This window comes from Hypomesus transpacificus, chromosome 19, assembly GCF_021917145.1.
Source record: "Hypomesus transpacificus isolate Combined female chromosome 19, fHypTra1, whole genome shotgun sequence".
Taxonomy (NCBI): Eukaryota; Metazoa; Chordata; class Actinopteri; order Osmeriformes; family Osmeridae; genus Hypomesus; species Hypomesus transpacificus.
This window is the reverse complement of record NC_061078.1, coordinates 14767992-14785248: the sequence shown is the minus strand read 5'-3', so window position 1 is coordinate 14785248 and position 17257 is coordinate 14767992. Positions and strand designations below refer to the sequence as shown.

Genomic DNA, 17257 nt, shown 5'->3' with positions numbered 1-17257 from the left:
GCCCCTACCACCTGGCTGTTGTAGTACTGCTCCAGCCAGGGCGCCCGCTCCCAGTTAGGCACAGTCTGGGACTTCTGGGGATCCCCTCGCCTACTTACTGGAGTCACTACTTCCTGCATCCACGTGGTGCCTGTTGAAAGTGTTTTGTCCGTCTCTTCATAAACGGAGTGACTAAGTTCAGTTCTGGATTTATGGAAGTATTATCAATCTGCAGATGGGAGAGAAAACCAGACCCCTGACAATAAATGACAACACAACACCAGGTTTAGGTCTCAACGACGTCTCTCTCCACTCTGAAGGCCGGAGGACCAGCTTTTGTAGGGCAAAAGAATTTAAACATAGATAGTGACAGTCAGGCAGTAATGATGTTACAACAGTCTGACACAGACACAATCTACTCTTATTAATAGCAAGCTTACATGAGAACATACTAACTAGTATCCAATGACTAGTTCTATTGTTTAGTGAATAATGTAAGCACACAGGAAATCCCAATTTCTTCCACACTGTCATAGATTCTCAGTGAGCGAGTGAGCGAAGAGAGTTTGTACCACAGCAGCCTTAAATAAGCGAGGGGAAGTTTCTGAAAAGGAATTGCTGCTTAAGAAGCGGGCTGTGTGGAGGTCATGGAACAAATAAAGTCTCAACGGTGATGTTCATGTGTGGTTGTAAGAATAATAGAGATGATGCAGTAGTGGCTTTTGAACACAGTTCACACCATGATCCTCTTAACTAGGATGACTGTTTAGACAAATTAGTGAATGGTCACGCAATACCAATAGCATCCAGCATACGAAAGGCACTGAGTTAATGAGCGTCAGGTGTGCAGAAAGGAAAATCTGGACAGGGTGCTTCAGTGTGCAGGAGACAACAGAGTGACCATTGGTGAGTGAGCAGTGCGTTCGAGGAGAGGATTTTCTGTTTAGGGTTTGTTTGTTTGAATCGAAGTGAAAGTAAAGAAATGCGTCTGTTTCTGGTCCGTGCACCTGAGTTTAACTGCTTTATATAACGTGCAATGAGTAGAATGTTTGCTACTGGTCATTTATTTGTATGTTTCTGAAGTCTTTACTTTTAGCGGGGAGCTAATTGTGTATGCTCTCCCCCCTTTTCTTTTTTACCCACAACCTTTTACTACTATTACTACCACTCACCTACTAAATAAAAGTGGAAAGAGTGATCGAGTTGCTACCACGTCCTCTGTCGTCGCCCTATGCCTTTGTCAAGTTAGAGGCAGTCACTGACATTACACCCAGATAACTTGACAGTGACAGACGTCCTCTTTTACCCGGACTATAGAGAGAACTGTCGACCGCCTTCTCAGTGTTGCCAGATGCACTATAATAAGATGCCCCCCCCCCCCCGCCCCCCCCCACTACCTACCCTACCTTAATGAACTATTAGGAAAATGTAATTGTGAAATCTTGCTGTTCAACACAATGCTTTCATAATCAAATGTCAAATGTCACTAGGACACATTTCTCAATACTTAAGTCACGTTTTCAAAACTCTTCACACAGTGAGCACAGCAGAAGTAATTGTGGGCTAAACTGTGGATCATTTATCATTGTTTTGGCACAAAATGCATTCAATGACTACACCTTTCAAATTACGTTCATTATTTTCTCACTTCGACACAACAACTGCCAAAACTCTATGTACCTACAGGCCAATTTGCACATGCTTACATACTGTTTTCAAAACTGTTAAACTTCAGTTCAAAACAATAACATAATACAAAACTGATTAAGACAGAAATTTGCTACATTTCTACAGTAGTATAGTAAGGAAAAAAATGAAATGCTATAAAATGATCTCGACTGAAGGGTTGTGCTAGGTGAGGAAAGTGATGCAGAGAGAAGAAATCAGCCAACATTTGTATGGGACAAGGTGGCATTTCACCACTCCTGTGCAGTCACCGAGTAATTTGCAGCCCATCCCAGTATGGTGTCACTTTTCTTCCCACCTCTCCATTCCTCAACCCCATAGAATAATTATTTTCCTCATGGAGGTGGAAGGTTTACTGTATGACCACCATTCCGATGATCAAATGTCCTTCCTGGACGCAATGGATGCTGGATGCCTGGACATTGCCAGGGATGGATCAGGCATGCCAGAAGACTCTTTCCTAGGTGTATTGGCCTAGATGACATAAGATGTGATATGGATGAGAACCTGTGGCCAAATGCAGAAGATTGCAGTAGCATTCCTATTGTATCTGTATCAGTGGTGTGTATACAAATTCTTGTATGCTGGAATTACTGTGGTGAAAAAAAGAAGAAGGATGTACAACATATTGAAGCATACAGCATCATGTCTGATTCATTCCAGTAACATATATTGCAGTGAATTCTAAACAGTAGAGAGGTGTCCTTGTTTTACATAAGAAAACATTGTATAATGCTACCTGTTGTTAGTGATTTTTAGGTCATTGTTTTGTGGGTGACAAAGTACATTTGTTGGCCGTCAAACTTTGCTAGCGTTATGGAAGAATGAGTTGATTTGAAACATGTATGAAGTGATTTGGTAGTTTTAGTGCATTTAGAATATGCAATTACCTGCTGTTCCGAGCTGAAAGTTGGTTAGGAGAACTATGTGAAGAGTTTTGAAAAAGTGACCTATGTATTAAGAAATGTGTCCTAGCGACTGTAAAAAACTGTAAAAAACTGTAAGACCATTAAACACTTAAGACCATTAAGACCTTTTCACCAAAGTCATTTTTTTCGACAATATAACACGTGTTTATTGATTGAAAATATTGAGCTTCGTATTCTTCATTAACTCAGCCTATAGCTCTGCAGTAAGAGTATGTGCCCCTATTATTATGACGCAACTACGTCATACCTGGTGCAGCCACTGTTTTACAGACGCATAACAGATTGAAGGGAGATTATCAGTGTGCAATCCCAGTAAATCATTTTAGGTTAAATACTGGAATATGTATTTAGAAAACCCTATGGCTATTTAGTCAGTTTACTGACCAAAAATATATCACAATGAAAACAAATTCATGACATTGTTTGGAAGAAGGACAAAGAATATGAGAACACTTTGAAGGCAGTGAATATCCCTCAGAGCAAGGTCAGTAGAAATGATAAATATTCAGCCAACGACGGTCTCATAGAGCAGGTACTCTACTTTATTTACACTCATATTTCCTTTACATTCATCAGATCACTCACTCTTTCTGTTGATTTGAAATCATGAATTCTACATTCGACAAATGTTGCATTGTTTTTAGAAGCGTTGGAGGCCGATTTCCTAAAAGGGAGAAACACAAAGAGAGGAAAAAAGATCAAAGATATTGATGAGTAAATCCAGATTATACTAATGATTCATTGACAGGTAAAGAATTAACATATCACACGCATATGCTGATATCTGACAGTAAATCTCTTCCATTTCTTACCTCAGCTCATTTTGAAGCTATTCCCTGAACCAATGGATCCGGAGTTGTAACCAGCGCTAACATTGGAGGTGTTGCCAACCCGTTGACCAGCTCCCACTCCTCCTGTTAAAATATGAGAATTGAGATAAGGAATTCAAAGCTGACAATAGAAACTCACATTTTTGCCTTTAATATCCTGATATCTGAACATACGTAATAAACTGAACTGTTCATACAGTTCTGGCAATTTAATTCAATTTATTAAGAGGATAAGCTATAAGAAGAATATCTTGCCTTTCATATCAACTGCGTTGCCTGATCCAATGCATCCTGCGTTATTTCCTCTGACATCGATGCAAGAGGTGTTGCCCACAGCAGCATTGGGTCCAACACATCCTGTAAGAGAACATGCGAGAAAGGGATTTGATGAAACTGTCAAGACAACCTGACCGAAGAGAATAGACATACTCAGATCTACCTTGAACGGTGAAGGCATTATTGGAACCAACTTTGCCTGAGTTGCAGCCCAAGTGGATGTTGTCGGTATTACCAATGTTTGACATTGTTCCTGCTGAGATCTAGAGAGTCAGAGAATGACTGAGAGGAAAGTAAAACCATGATTATCATACAAATGGGTTCAGCCAAAATGTTTGACATGTTTTAGCGTATTGGGTATCTCTCTTTGAATATTTAACGTTGGCACAGAGTGTAAGAAACTCTGTCATAGCCTGAATATCTAATGCAACATAAAATATATGACAGTAAATGAGTTGTGTCTAAAAGAAAGCAGTTGACTGAAAAACAGACACGCATGCAATCTCCATCTTACCACTGGTTTCAGTTGTTGTCCTGTGCTTTGAGCTGAGCTTGTTGTTGACCTGAGGACAAAAGACTGCTTTTATAGATATCCTGAACAAGTGTGTTCATGTCTGTTTAAGAGGAGGAACTTCCTTATATGGTTAAAAGCAGTTTTCTTTGTTCAGCTAAACGTTTCCACAGAATCTGAAGTGGATATGTGAGGTTTGTCATCAGCTGAGGTCAATTTCAAGAAGAAAACTAAAGTAATACGGAAATTGGAAATAAGTCGTATTTAACATTTGGCTGACTGTTATAATAAGACTACTGTCATACTACGTTATAATCTCATCACATATCCACATGCTAATGGAGTCACCTTTTTACAGATAATGGATTGATAGAAACAATGAAATAGGTTTAGTAAGACGAGAATGATATTCGTTCACAAGTAATAATGACAGGTTTTGTTATTTTCACTTTTTTTGTACTTTACTTATTGTTCAGTGCAGCGTAATTGTTTTCCGTGATAATTAAATGCTAGTGTGATAATAAATGACCATTTCAAATCATACAAACTGTCATGATACGTAATTATAATTCAGGAATTTATTTTAAAATATAATCTGCTGGTTTAGGCTACCTGCACTAACATGAGAACGTGTTTGCAGTGGACGTATTTAGGCCAGGGAATTGGCTATAACATGTTGAGCATGAACCCCCGTTGAAATGAACGAATGACTCGAAAAAAGATTTGTTCATTTTGCTGATTGAGATACAAAGAACCGAATCAGTAAAATGATCCGAACGTCCCATCACTATGGTGTAGCCTAACGTTGATTTAAAAATAAATAAATAATAATAATCTAGGCCTACCTTTCGTCAAGACGCACGCAGCATCTGACGTGTTAACATGAAGCGGACAATTCGCCATGTCAAACGGAGCATGTGAGTGAGAATGATACGGACATATGAATTTCGACACCAGTGGCTCGATGAATACCCAACGCAGTCTCATACTTCGGCGTATCTATGACACAGGTTTACACTTCTATTTTGCCTGCCATATATAGGCCAAATCCCTGTTTTAGGTGCAGTTTGTAGGTAAATTCATCCTGTTCATTTTTATCAACGGATAATGCATATCACACGCAGAACGTCATCAACTCTTTATCGATGTACGTCATTATTTGGACTCTTTACCGAACCATTATGGAGATTTACAATCTCGAAGCTTCCAAATGTAAACTTTTTTTATACTTTATTTGTGGGGGAATTTTCACTTCGAACACCTTCAAATAACAAACATCAATTATTGTTTTCCACCACCACCACCAAGCAGCATGCTTGTAAATAAAAATAAGAAAAAATATATAACACACACAGGCAACAGGCTGTATACAGGCCCGGTTCTTGCCAGCTCTGGAAGTGCGTTCTGGCAGATATCTTGAGTGGGCAACTATGTTGATACATTTTTATCCAGAAATTAAACCAGTTCCAGTGATGAAGCAATAAACCAAAAGAGGGTGTAGTATTTGTCTTTGATACATCACCCCCCAAGCCATGTCAAGGTTCCATGGAAAGGGGAGGGTTCTCGTGTGAAGCCCTTTTGCTTGGTATCAATGTGTCTTTAACTACTGGATGGCCTCGATGGCATCACTTCAGAACATGTTTCTCTAAAAAACACTTCCGGGGATGAAGCAACAAAGCAAAAGAGGGTGTGGTATTTGTCTTTGATACATCACCCCCTAAGCCATTTTACGGATGAGTTTGACACCTGTGCCCGAACTGGTTTAATTTCTGGATAAAAATCAGGATAATTTATCAACATAGTTGTCCACACCTAGATTTTTTTCATTTATTTTTTTAATCAACGTTAGGCACACCATAGTGATGGGAAGTTCGGATCATTTCACTGATTCTGTTCTTTGTATCTCGTTCAGCAAAATGAACGAATCTTTTTTTGAGTCATTCGTTCATTTCAACGGGGGTTCATGCTCAACATGTTATAGCCAATTCCCTGGCCTAAATACGTCCACTGCAAACACGTTCTCATGTTAGTGCATGTAGCCTAAACCAGCAGATACTATTTCAAAAGAAATTCCAGAATTAAAATGTTGTATCATGACAGTTTGTATGATTTGAAATGGTCATTTATTATCACACTAGCATTTAATTATCACGGAAAACAATTACGCTGCACTGAACTAAGTACAAAAAAGTGAAAATAACAAAACCTGTCATTATTACTTGTGAACGAATATCATTCTCGTCTTACTAAACCTATTTCATTGTTTCTATCCATCCATTATCTGTAAAAAGGTGACTCCATTAGCATGTGGATATGTGATGAGATTATAACGTAGTATGACAGTAGTCTTATTATAACAGTCAGCCAAATGTTAAATACGACTTATTTCCAATTTCCGTATTACTTAAGTTTTCTTCTTGAAATTGACCTCAGCTGATGACAAACCTCACATATCCACTTCAGATTCTGTGGAAACGTTTATCTGAACAAAGAAAACTGCTTTTAACCATATAAGGAAGTTCCTCCTCTTAAACAGACATGAAAACACTTGTTCAGGATATCTATAAAAGCAGTCTTTTGTCCTCAGGTCAACAACAAGCTCAGCTCAAAGCACAGGACAACAACTGAAACCAGTGGTAAGATGGAGATTGCATGCGTGTCTGTTTTTCAGTCAACTGCTTTCTTCTAGACACAACTCATTTACTGTCATATATTTTATGTTGCATTAGATATTCAGGCTATGACAGAGTTTCTTACACTCTGTGCCAACGTTAAATATTCAAAGAGAGATACCCAATACGCTAAAACATGTCAAACATTTTGGCTGAACCCATTTGTATGATAATCATGGTTTTACTTTCCTCTCAGTCATTCTCTGACTCTCTAGATCTCAGCAGGAACAATGTCAAACATTGGTAATACCGACAACATCCACTTGGGCTGCAACTCAGGCAAAGTTGGTTCCAATAATGCCTTCACCGTTCAAGGTAGATCTGAGTATGTCTATTCTCTTCGGTCAGGTTGTCTTGACAGTTTCATAAAATCCCTTTCTCGCATGTTCTCTTACAGGATGTGTTGGAACCAATGCTGCTGTGGGCAACACCTCTTGCATCGATATCAGAGGAAATGCAGGATGCATTGGATCAAGCAACACAGTTGATATGAAAGGCAAGATATTCTTCTTATAGCTTATCCTCTTAATAAATTGAATTAAATTGCCAGAACTGTATGAACAGTTCAGTTTATTACGTATGTTCAGATATCAGGATATTAAAGGCAAAAATGTGAGTTTCTATTGTCAGCTTTGAATTCCTTATCTCAATTCTCATATTTTAACAGGAGGAGTGGGAGCTGGTCAACGGGTTGGCAACACCTCCAATGTTAGCGCTGGTTACAACTCCGGATCCATTGGTTCAGGGAATAGCTTCAAAATGAGCTGAGGTAAGAAATGGAAGAGATTTACTGTCAGATATCAGCATATGCGTGTGATATGTTAATTCTTTACCTGTCAATGAATCATTAGTATAATCTGGATTTACTCATCAATATCTTTGATCTTTTTTCCTCTCTTTGTGTTTCTCCCTTTTAGGAAATCGGCCTCCAACGCTTCTAAAAACAATGCAACATTTGTCGAATGTAGAATTCATGATTTCAAATCAACAGAAAGAGTGAGTGATCTGATGAATGTAAAGGAAATATGAGTGTAAATAAAGTAGAGTACCTGCTCTATGAGACCGTCGTTGGCTGAATATTTATCATTTCTACTGACCTTGCTCTGAGGGATATTCACTGCCTTCAAAGTGTTCTCATATTCTTTGTCCTTCTTCCAAACAATGTCATGAATTTGTTTTCATTGTGATATATTTTTGGTCAGTAAACTGACTAAATAGCCATAGGGTTTTCTAAATACATATTCCAGTATTTAACCTAAAATGATTTACTGGGATTGCACACTGATAATCTCCCTTCAATCTGTTATGCGTCTGTAAAACAGTGGCTGCACCAGGTATGACGTAGTTGCGTCATAATAATAGGGGCACATACTCTTACTGCAGAGCTATAGGCTGAGTTAATGAAGAATACGAAGCTCAATATTTTCAATCAATAAACACGTGTTATATTGTCGAAAAAAATGACTTTGGTGAAAAGGTCTTAATGGTCTTAAGTGTTTAATGGTCTTACAGTTTTTTACAGTTTTTTACAGTCGCTAGGACACATTTCTTAATACATAGGTCACTTTTTCAAAACTCTTCACATAGTTCTCCTAACCAACTTTCAGCTCGGAACAGCAGGTAATTGCATATTCTAAATGCACTAAAACTACCAAATCACTTCATACATGTTTCAAATCAACTCATTCTTCCATAACGCTAGCAAAGTTTGACGGCCAACAAATGTACTTTGTCACCCACAAAACAATGACCTAAAAATCACTAACAACAGGTAGCATTATACAATGTTTTCTTATGTAAAACAAGGACACCTCTCTACTGTTTAGAATTCACTGCAATATATGTTACTGGAATGAATCAGACATGATGCTGTATGCTTCAATATGTTGTACATCCTTCTTCTTTTTTTCACCACAGTAATTCCAGCATACAAGAATTTGTATACACACCACTGATACAGATACAATAGGAATGCTACTGCAATCTTCTGCATTTGGCCACAGGTTCTCATCCATATCACATCTTATGTCATCTAGGCCAATACACCTAGGAAAGAGTCTTCTGGCATGCCTGATCCATCCCTGGCAATGTCCAGGCATCCAGCATCCATTGCGTCCAGGAAGGACATTTGATCATCCGAATGGTGGTCATACAGTAAACCTTCCACCTCCATGAGGAAAATAATTATTCTATGGGGTTGAGGAATGGAGAGGTGGGAAGAAAAGTGACACCATACTGGGATGGGCTGCAAATTACTCGGTGACTGCACAGGAGTGGTGAAATGCCACCTTGTCCCATACAAATGTTGGCTGATTTCTTCTCTCTGCATCACTTTCCTCACCTAGCACAACCATTCCGTAGAGATCATTTTATAGCATTTCATTTTTTTCATTACAATACTACTGTGGAAATGTAGCAAATTTCTGTCTTATTCAGTTTTGTATTATGTTATTGTTTTGAACTGAAGTTTAACAGTTTTGAAAACAGCATGTAAGCATGTGCAAATTGGCCTGTAGGTACATAGAGTTTTGGCAGTTGTTGTGTCGAAGTGAGAAAAGAATGAACGTAATTTGAAAGATGTAGTCATTGAATGCATTTTGTGCCAAAACAATGATAAATGATCCACAGTTTAGCCCACAAATACTTCTGTTGTGCTCACTGTGTGAAGAGTTTTGAAAACGTGACTTAAGTATTGAGAAATGTGTCCTAGTGACATTTGACATTTGATTATGAAAGCATTGTGTTGAAGAGCAAGATTTCACAATTACATTTTCCTAGAAGTTCATCAAGGTAGGGAGGGGGGGGGGGGGGGGGGGTGCATCTTATTATCGTGCATCTGGCAACACTGAGAAGGGGGTCACTGTCAAGTTATCTGGGTGTAATGTCAGTGTCTGCCTCTAGATTGACAAAGGCATAGGGCGACGACAGAGGACACGGTAGCAACTCGATCACTTTTTCCACTTGTATTTACTAGGTGAGTGGTAGTAGTAGGAGTAGGTTGAAACCTTTGGGTAGCAAAGAAAAGGGGGGAGAGCATACACAATTACTCATTGCACGCTATATAAAGCAGTTAAACTCAAGTACACGGACCAGAAACAGACGTGTTTCTTTACTTTCACTTCAAACAAACAAACAAACCTAAAACAGACAATCCTCTCCTCAAACGCACTGCTCACTCACCAATACTCTGTTGGCTCCTGCACACTGAAGCACCCTGTCCAGATTTTCCTTTCTGCACACCTGACGCTTTCTGCACACCTGACGCTCATTAATTCAGTGCCTTTTGTATGCTGGATGCTATTGGTATTGCGCGACCATTCACTAATTTGTCTTAACAGTCACCCTAATTAATAGGATCATGGTGTGAACTGTGTTCAGAAGCCACTACTGCATAATCTCTATTATTCTTACAACGAATACATGAACATCACCGTTGTGACTTCATTTGTTCCATGACCTCCACACAGCCCGCCTCTTCAGCACCACTTCCTTTTCAGAAACTTCCCCCCGCTTATTTAAGGCTGCTGTGGTACAAAGTCTCTTCTTTCTGACGGGAAGCCTACTAGACATGGCCCGTCTGGATGTGACTGAGACTGTCGAGGGTGTCTTCTTCCCTGGACACCTGCACACCCAGGACTCCCTGCAGCAGGCCCGGGGCTTTCACTTCCAGGATTCGGACACACTCATCGTCACTTACCCCAAGTCAGGTAAGAAGAGTAAAGCTCACCACTCTTTCAAAACAAAACAGCCCACAACACAGTGGTGCTGCTAGGTTAGTCGGTCTGTGTGTGTGTGTGTGTCTGTCTATCAGGCTCACTGAGAATCTATGACAGTGTGGAAGAAATGGGGATTTCCTGTGTGCTTACATTATTCACTAATCAATAGAACTAGTCATTAGATACTAGTTAGTATGTTCTCGTGTAAGCTTGCTATTAATAAGAGTAGATTGTGCCTATGTGTCAGACTGTTGTAACGTCATTACTGCCTGACTGTCACTATCTACGTTTACATTCTTGTGCCCTATAAAAGATGGTCCTCCGGCCTTCAGAGCGGAGAGAGACGTCGTTGAGACCTAAGCCTGGTGTTGTGTTGTCATTTATTGTCAGGGGTCTGGTTTTCTCTCCCAATCTGCAGATTGATAATACTTATAAAAATCCAGAACTGAACTGAACTTAGTCATTCCGTTTATGAAGAGACGGACAAAACACTTTCCTCATCAACAGGCACCACGTGGATGCAGGAAGTGGTGACTAGTAAGTAGGCGAGGGGATCCCCAAAAGTCCCAGACTGTGCCTAACTGGGAGCGGGCGCCCTGGCTGGAGCAGTACTACAGCAGCCAGGTGGTAGGGGCCTCCCAGGGCCCACGTCTTCTCACCACACACCTGCCATACAGCTTTCTGGGAAACGCGTTGCATTTCTCCATCTTCATAATTGCAGCAGTGTGATGTTTTTTCCACAACAGTATCTCAGCAAATCTTTGATGGATTCAAAGCTGCATTTACGCAGAACCCTGTTCTGAGGATGTCTAAAATATTTTTTGTTCATTTTACCTGCTTTACCGGCTTGGCCACCTCATTGCCGCGTGCAGCTATATTTTTATGTGTTTACCTTCTCGTGATATTTTCAGGCATTTAGCCTACTCATATTGCATTCATTCATTAATAAAGAACCCCCTTTGAAGCTAACACTAACATTTTCCACTGGTGACACTTGCGCTACTAACTTTTTCAGTTACTGGCGCAAAACATGATTTGGTCGCACACATTATTTATAGTAAGCCGCTCTGGATAATAATGGACAATAATGAACCTGCAATGTAAGATCTGGATGTGTTTATTGTTTGCACCTTTCTGCCACAGTAAATCCTGTGTTTGTGTAAACCTACATGGCAAATAAACCAAATTCTGATTCTAATTAGGGAGTTATGAACTTTAATGGAACCCATCTTAACGACACATTGATACCAAGGAAAAGGGCTTCACACAATAACTTGCCCTTTCCATGGAACCGTAACATGGCTTGGGGGGGTGATCTATCAAAGACAAATACCACACCCTCTTTTGCTTTATTGCTTCATCACTGGAGCAGTTTTTTTGAGAAACATGTTCTGAAGTGATGCCATCGAGGCCATCCAGTAGTTAAAGACACATTGATACCAAGGAAAAGGGCTTCACACGAGAACTTCCCCTTTCCACCGGTTTCACCTTTGCAGCATGGTGGGAGTGGGACTCCGCAGACGTTAGTGATCGGTGACTCCATCACTCGTAACATTAGATTGGAGGGACCAGCGACAGTTTACTGTGTACCTGGGGCCAGAGCTACCGACATAGAAGCTAATCTTAGGGTGCTGGCTAGCACTAGGGCTAAGGCAAATGCCCAAGCTAAGGCACATGGCGCACGCACTGATGATAGGTATGAGAATATTGTCATTCATGTCGGCACCAATGATGTTAGGCTGAGGCAGTCAGAGGTCACGAAGGTTAATATTGCTCGGGCATGTGACCTTGCTCAAAAGATGAGTCGGCATCGAGTAATAGTCTCTGGCCCACTACCTGCTAGGGGGACTGACGAGATCTACAGCAGGCTTGTCTCTCTCAACCGCTGGTTGGCTCGCTTTTGCTCAGAACAGGGTTTAGGATTTGTAGATAATTGGTCTCGTTTCTGGGCCAAACCTGGCTTGTTGAAAATGGACGGGCTCCATCCTAGCTGGAGAGGTGCTTTTCTTTTGTCTAGGAATATTGAAGCTATTCTAAAGCAGACCTGACACTCACTAGAACAAGCCGGGCTACAGTCTCTTAGAGAGTCTGATAGGTATGTTGATAGGCATGCTGTGAGCTGTTGGGGCCCCGATAGCTCAGCTTGTAGTGTAGCCAGGGTGGTTGCTGATGTTGTTTTTCCCATTGAGACGGTGTCGGCCCCCCGCCCTTTTTCCAAATTCCGGCCCTCAATTATTAGGAATTATACCAATTTAATATATATTCAGCCTTGCTCACCCGTTGCTCTTCCTACTCAGTTTCCTGATAACAGTGCCACCTTTTCAGAAGTATTATCTACGTCTAAAGCTGCCAAAAACCCATACTGGAATGTTGGGCTCCTAAACATCAGATGTCTATCCACAAAGGCCGTTTTGATTAATGATCTAATGTCTGACTGCAGCCTGGACCTGATTGGTCTCACCGAAACCTGGCTAAAACCTGATGAATATTTCCCCCTGAATGAAGCATCGCCTCCTGATTTTGCGTATTCACACATCCCTCGTGTTTCAAAGAAAGGTGGTGGTGTTGCTATGTTATATAAAGCTAGCTTCAACCTCAGCCTAAAATCTGTAAATACCTTTAAATCATTTGAGATAATTTGTATGAAACCACCAACTACTTTAAAAAGGACTAATTCTACTACTGTTGCCCCCCCTCCTTCGTTTTGTATAGTTACTCTATACCGGCCCCCTGGCCCATACTCCCTCTTCCTTGAGGAATTTGCTGATTTTAGTGCTGATCTTGTGACATACACTGACAATATCTTAATTATGGGTGATTTTAACATTCATGTAGATGACCCAAAAGATCTTCTAAGTAAGGCCTTTACTGCTCTTATGGATTCCACAGGTCTCACTTAGGTGGTTTCTAAACCTACCCATCTTCACTCGCATACATTGGATTTAGTTCTCACGCGGGGAATCAAGATTAGTGATGTCATAGTCCATCCCCACAATCCTATATTATCAGACCACTGCCTGGTAACCTTTAAAATGGATCTCTGCCAGAGCCTTGGAGGCACCCAGAATATTTCTATTAGCCGCTGCTTAACCCCAAATACAGCTCTGGAACTGGCTAGTATTCTACCCGCTGCACTAGAAGCACTTGATGTCCCGAATAAATCATTAAATGCTAAAACAAGGGATCTGAATTTGGTTCTTCAGCAATCCCTAGATTCTGTTGCTCCACTCAAACCAAGGAAAAGAAGAGACAAGAAACTGGCTCCATGGTATTCAGAGGAAACCCGCACTCTCAAGAGGTCCACTAGAAAATTAGAGCATAAGTGGCGTACCACTAAATTGGAGGTTTTCCGCCTGGCCTGGAAGGACAGCCAAATAGAGTACAAGCAAGTCCTCATCAGGTCCAGATCAGAATATTTCTCTAAGTTGATTAGTAAGAACAAACACAACACTAAGTTCCTATTTGATACTGTTGCAAAACTCACTAAGAAAAGTACACTCTGTGTTAGTTCAGATCTCTCTCCCAATGATTTCTTAGATTTCTTTGACCAAAAAATCTATGCAATAAGGGACAAACTACAGACTAGTCCTGGAGGAGTGGCCATCAACACTGATTTTCCCTCTGTGCCCAGCATTCTGCATGTTGAGACTCTCACTCACTTTAACCCTATTTCTATGGAAGCATTCATCAAGCTGATAGATTCCTCGAAACCCACTAGCTGCCTTCTCGATCCCCTCCCTGCCAAACTTTGTAGGGAACTTCTCCATATTATTGGACCGCCCATGCTTAGTATTATTAATGAATCTATTGTAACTGGACAAGTCCCTGACGATTTCAAACAAGCTATTATCAAGCCCCTTCTTAAAAAACCAAACCTGGATCCAGGTTGTCTTAGCAATTACAGGCCCATTTCAAATTTGCCATCTCTCTCCAAAATTTTGGAAAAAGCTGTGGCAAAACAGCTCACTGAGCACCTCTCCTCAAATCAGCTCTATGAACCTCTCCAGTCTGGATTTCGTCTTCACCACAGCACTGAAACTGCATTAGCCAAGGTAGTCAATGATCTATTATTAGCTTCTGACGCGGGCTTTAGCTCTGTCCTTGTTCTTCTAGACCTAAGTGCAGCTTTTGACACTGTAGATCATGAGATTCTCCTGGAACGTATGGAGAACTATGTTGGGATTTCTGGTACTTCACTTCAGTGGTTCAGATCGTATCTATCTGATAGATCACAATATGTCCACTATGATGGTTGCTCATCCAGGAGCTCCATTGTAAAATACGGAGAACCACAGGGTTCAGTTTTAGGCCCTCTGTTATTTTCACTCTATATGTTGCCTTTAGGAAACATAATTAGAAGTTTTGGGGTAGATTTTCACTGCTATGCAGATGATACTCAGCTATACATGTCTATAAAGCCGGGAGAATTTCCACATGCTATGGAAACCTGTGTTTCCGGGTTGAAAACTTGGATGACTGCAAATTTCCTTCTTCTTAATTCGGATAAAACCGAGGTTCAAATTTTTGGTCCGAAAAAACACCGAAATAATTTATCCCATCTAACCTTAGACTTAGACGGCGTCAAAGTATCTTAAAGCCAGCTGGTAAAAAATCTGGGAGTCACAATGGACCCAGACCTTTCGTTTGAGTACCATATTAAGCAAATCACCAGAACAGCATTTTTCCATCTACGTAATATTGCCAAAATACGAAAATTCCTCTCAAAGGATGATGCTGAAAAACTAATACATGCTTTTGTTACGTCCCGATTGGACTACTGCAATGTGTTGTTCTCTGGCCTCCCAATTACCTACCTAAAAAACTTACAGCGGGTGCAAAATGCTGCTGCTAGACTATTGACTAAAACTAGAAAGTTTGATCATATAACATCGACTCTTATCTCTTTACACTGGCTCCCTATCCAAGCCAGAGCTGATTTCAAAGTTCTACTACTAACTTACAAATCTCTGCATGGATTGGCACCACTGTACCTCTCCGGTCTCCTTGCACCCTATTGCCCCGCAAGGACTCTAAGATCTCAAAATGCCGGCTATCTGGTAATACCCAAAGTTAAGAAAAAAACTGCTGGAGGTAGGGCGTTCTCATATAGAGCACCTCTTCTTTGGAACAAATTACCCATCTCAATTAAGGAAGCTGATACTGTCTCGACATTTAAAACGTTCTTGTTTAGTCAATTCTATGATTGTTAAATGGAAGTATGTGTGTACTTTCTATGTAAACCTGGGGTGTGTGCTTGCCTATGTGTGTATCACATGTAACTTTTAAATTTTAATTATAGCTTATGTTCACATTGCCCAGCTAGATGTTACAAATAAAGTAAACCTGTTACTGTATATTGTTAGTATTATTATTATTATAGTTCCGTTGCTGTATATTGTTACTGTTATAGTTTTTATTACTAGTTGGAGGCAACGGGGGAGTGGTTGTTTTCATCCTTATTCGTATAAATATAACCTACTTTAGAGTTCTTTCCCCTGGAACAGATTTCATGTTCCAACTGAGGGGGGCTGTCGTTGTTTTGGTGTGTGGGGCTGCATCAAATACCCTTTTTGCTCTGTTAAATTGCTGCACTAGTCCACACTTGACCGGTGGGGATCTCATTCTATTATGACTGTAACTGTTAGCTGCTCCTGGCATTCTCTAATCCCTGCTCTCCTCTCTGTCCCCCCCCCACACATTCCCTGTGGTGTGGGGGGTTTGAGCTGTCAGGACCTGCTTGGTCGTCGGTCTGCCAACGCTGAACCAGGTCGTCACCCGGAATCCAGTCTCCATGACGGCCAACAGCGAGTTTCCCGGTCCCATCCAACGTCTATAAAGCCGAACAATGGATTTTGGTGTTTCAAAACCCATTGACACTGTATGACTATGTTTAGCTTGTGTTCTGCTCCTCTCTCTTACCAACCGTCTCTGGAGGAGGGGATCCCTCTCTGAATTGCTCCTCCCAAGGTTTCTTCCATTTTTTCTCCCGGTGGGAGTTTTTCTGGGAGTTTTTCCTTGTCTTCCTTGAGGGTTTAGGTTGGTTGAGGGGCAGTTCCATGGGCGCATGTGAAGCCCTCTGTGACATGCTTGCGTGTAAAAAGGGCTATACAAATAAATTTGATTTGATTTGATTTGATCCATGGACCTGTGACATGGCTTGGGGGGTAATGTATCAAAGACAAATACTACACCCTATTTTGGTTTATTGCATCATCACTGGAACTGGTTTAATTTCTGGATAAAAATCTGTATAATTTATCAACATAGTTGCCCACTCAAGATATCTGCCAGAACGCACTTCCAGAGCTGGCAAGAACCGGGCCTGTATACAGCCTGTTGCCTGTGTGTGTTATATCTTTTTTCTTATTTTTATTTATAATAATGCTGCTTGGTGGTGGTGGTGGAAAATAATCGTTAATGTTTGTTATTGGAAGGTGTTTGAGGTGAAAATTCTCCCACAAATACAGTATATAAAAAGTATACATTTGGAAGCTTCGAGTTTGTGAATCTCCGTAATCGTTCGGTAAAGAGTCAAATGATGACGTACATCGATAAAGAGTTGATGACGTTCTGCGTGTGATAGATACATTTTCTGTTGATAAAAATGAGTAGGGTGAATTTACCTACAAACTGTACCTAAAACAGGTATTTGGCCTAT

General features: G+C 40.6%; 4 long non-coding RNA genes across 4 annotated transcripts; 2 read left to right on the top strand and 2 right to left on the bottom strand.

Moving 5' to 3' along the window:
• Window positions 1-3115: 3115 nt before the first annotated feature.
• Window positions 3116-3508, bottom strand: LOC124481843. The gene is made up of 2 exons (XR_006957694.1): window positions 3407-3508; window positions 3116-3258 (listed from the first exon to the last, which is right to left on the bottom strand). It is a non-coding gene; the product is annotated as an uncharacterized LOC124481843 (long non-coding RNA).
• A 182-nt stretch (window positions 3509-3690) lies between these two features.
• LOC124481842 lies at window positions 3691-4324 on the bottom strand. Its single transcript, XR_006957693.1, has 3 exons — window positions 4215-4324; window positions 3864-3982; window positions 3691-3781 (listed from the first exon to the last, which is right to left on the bottom strand). It is a non-coding gene; the product is annotated as an uncharacterized LOC124481842 (long non-coding RNA).
• Window positions 4325-6737: 2413 nt separating this feature from the next.
• Window positions 6738-7378, top strand: LOC124481880. Its single transcript, XR_006957700.1, has 3 exons — window positions 6738-6847; window positions 7080-7198; window positions 7281-7378. It is a non-coding gene; the product is annotated as an uncharacterized LOC124481880 (long non-coding RNA).
• A 172-nt stretch (window positions 7379-7550) lies between these two features.
• On the top strand, window positions 7551-7943 carry LOC124481881. Its single transcript, XR_006957701.1, has 2 exons — window positions 7551-7652; window positions 7801-7943. It is a non-coding gene; the product is annotated as an uncharacterized LOC124481881 (long non-coding RNA).
• Window positions 7944-17257: the final 9314 nt, after the last annotated feature.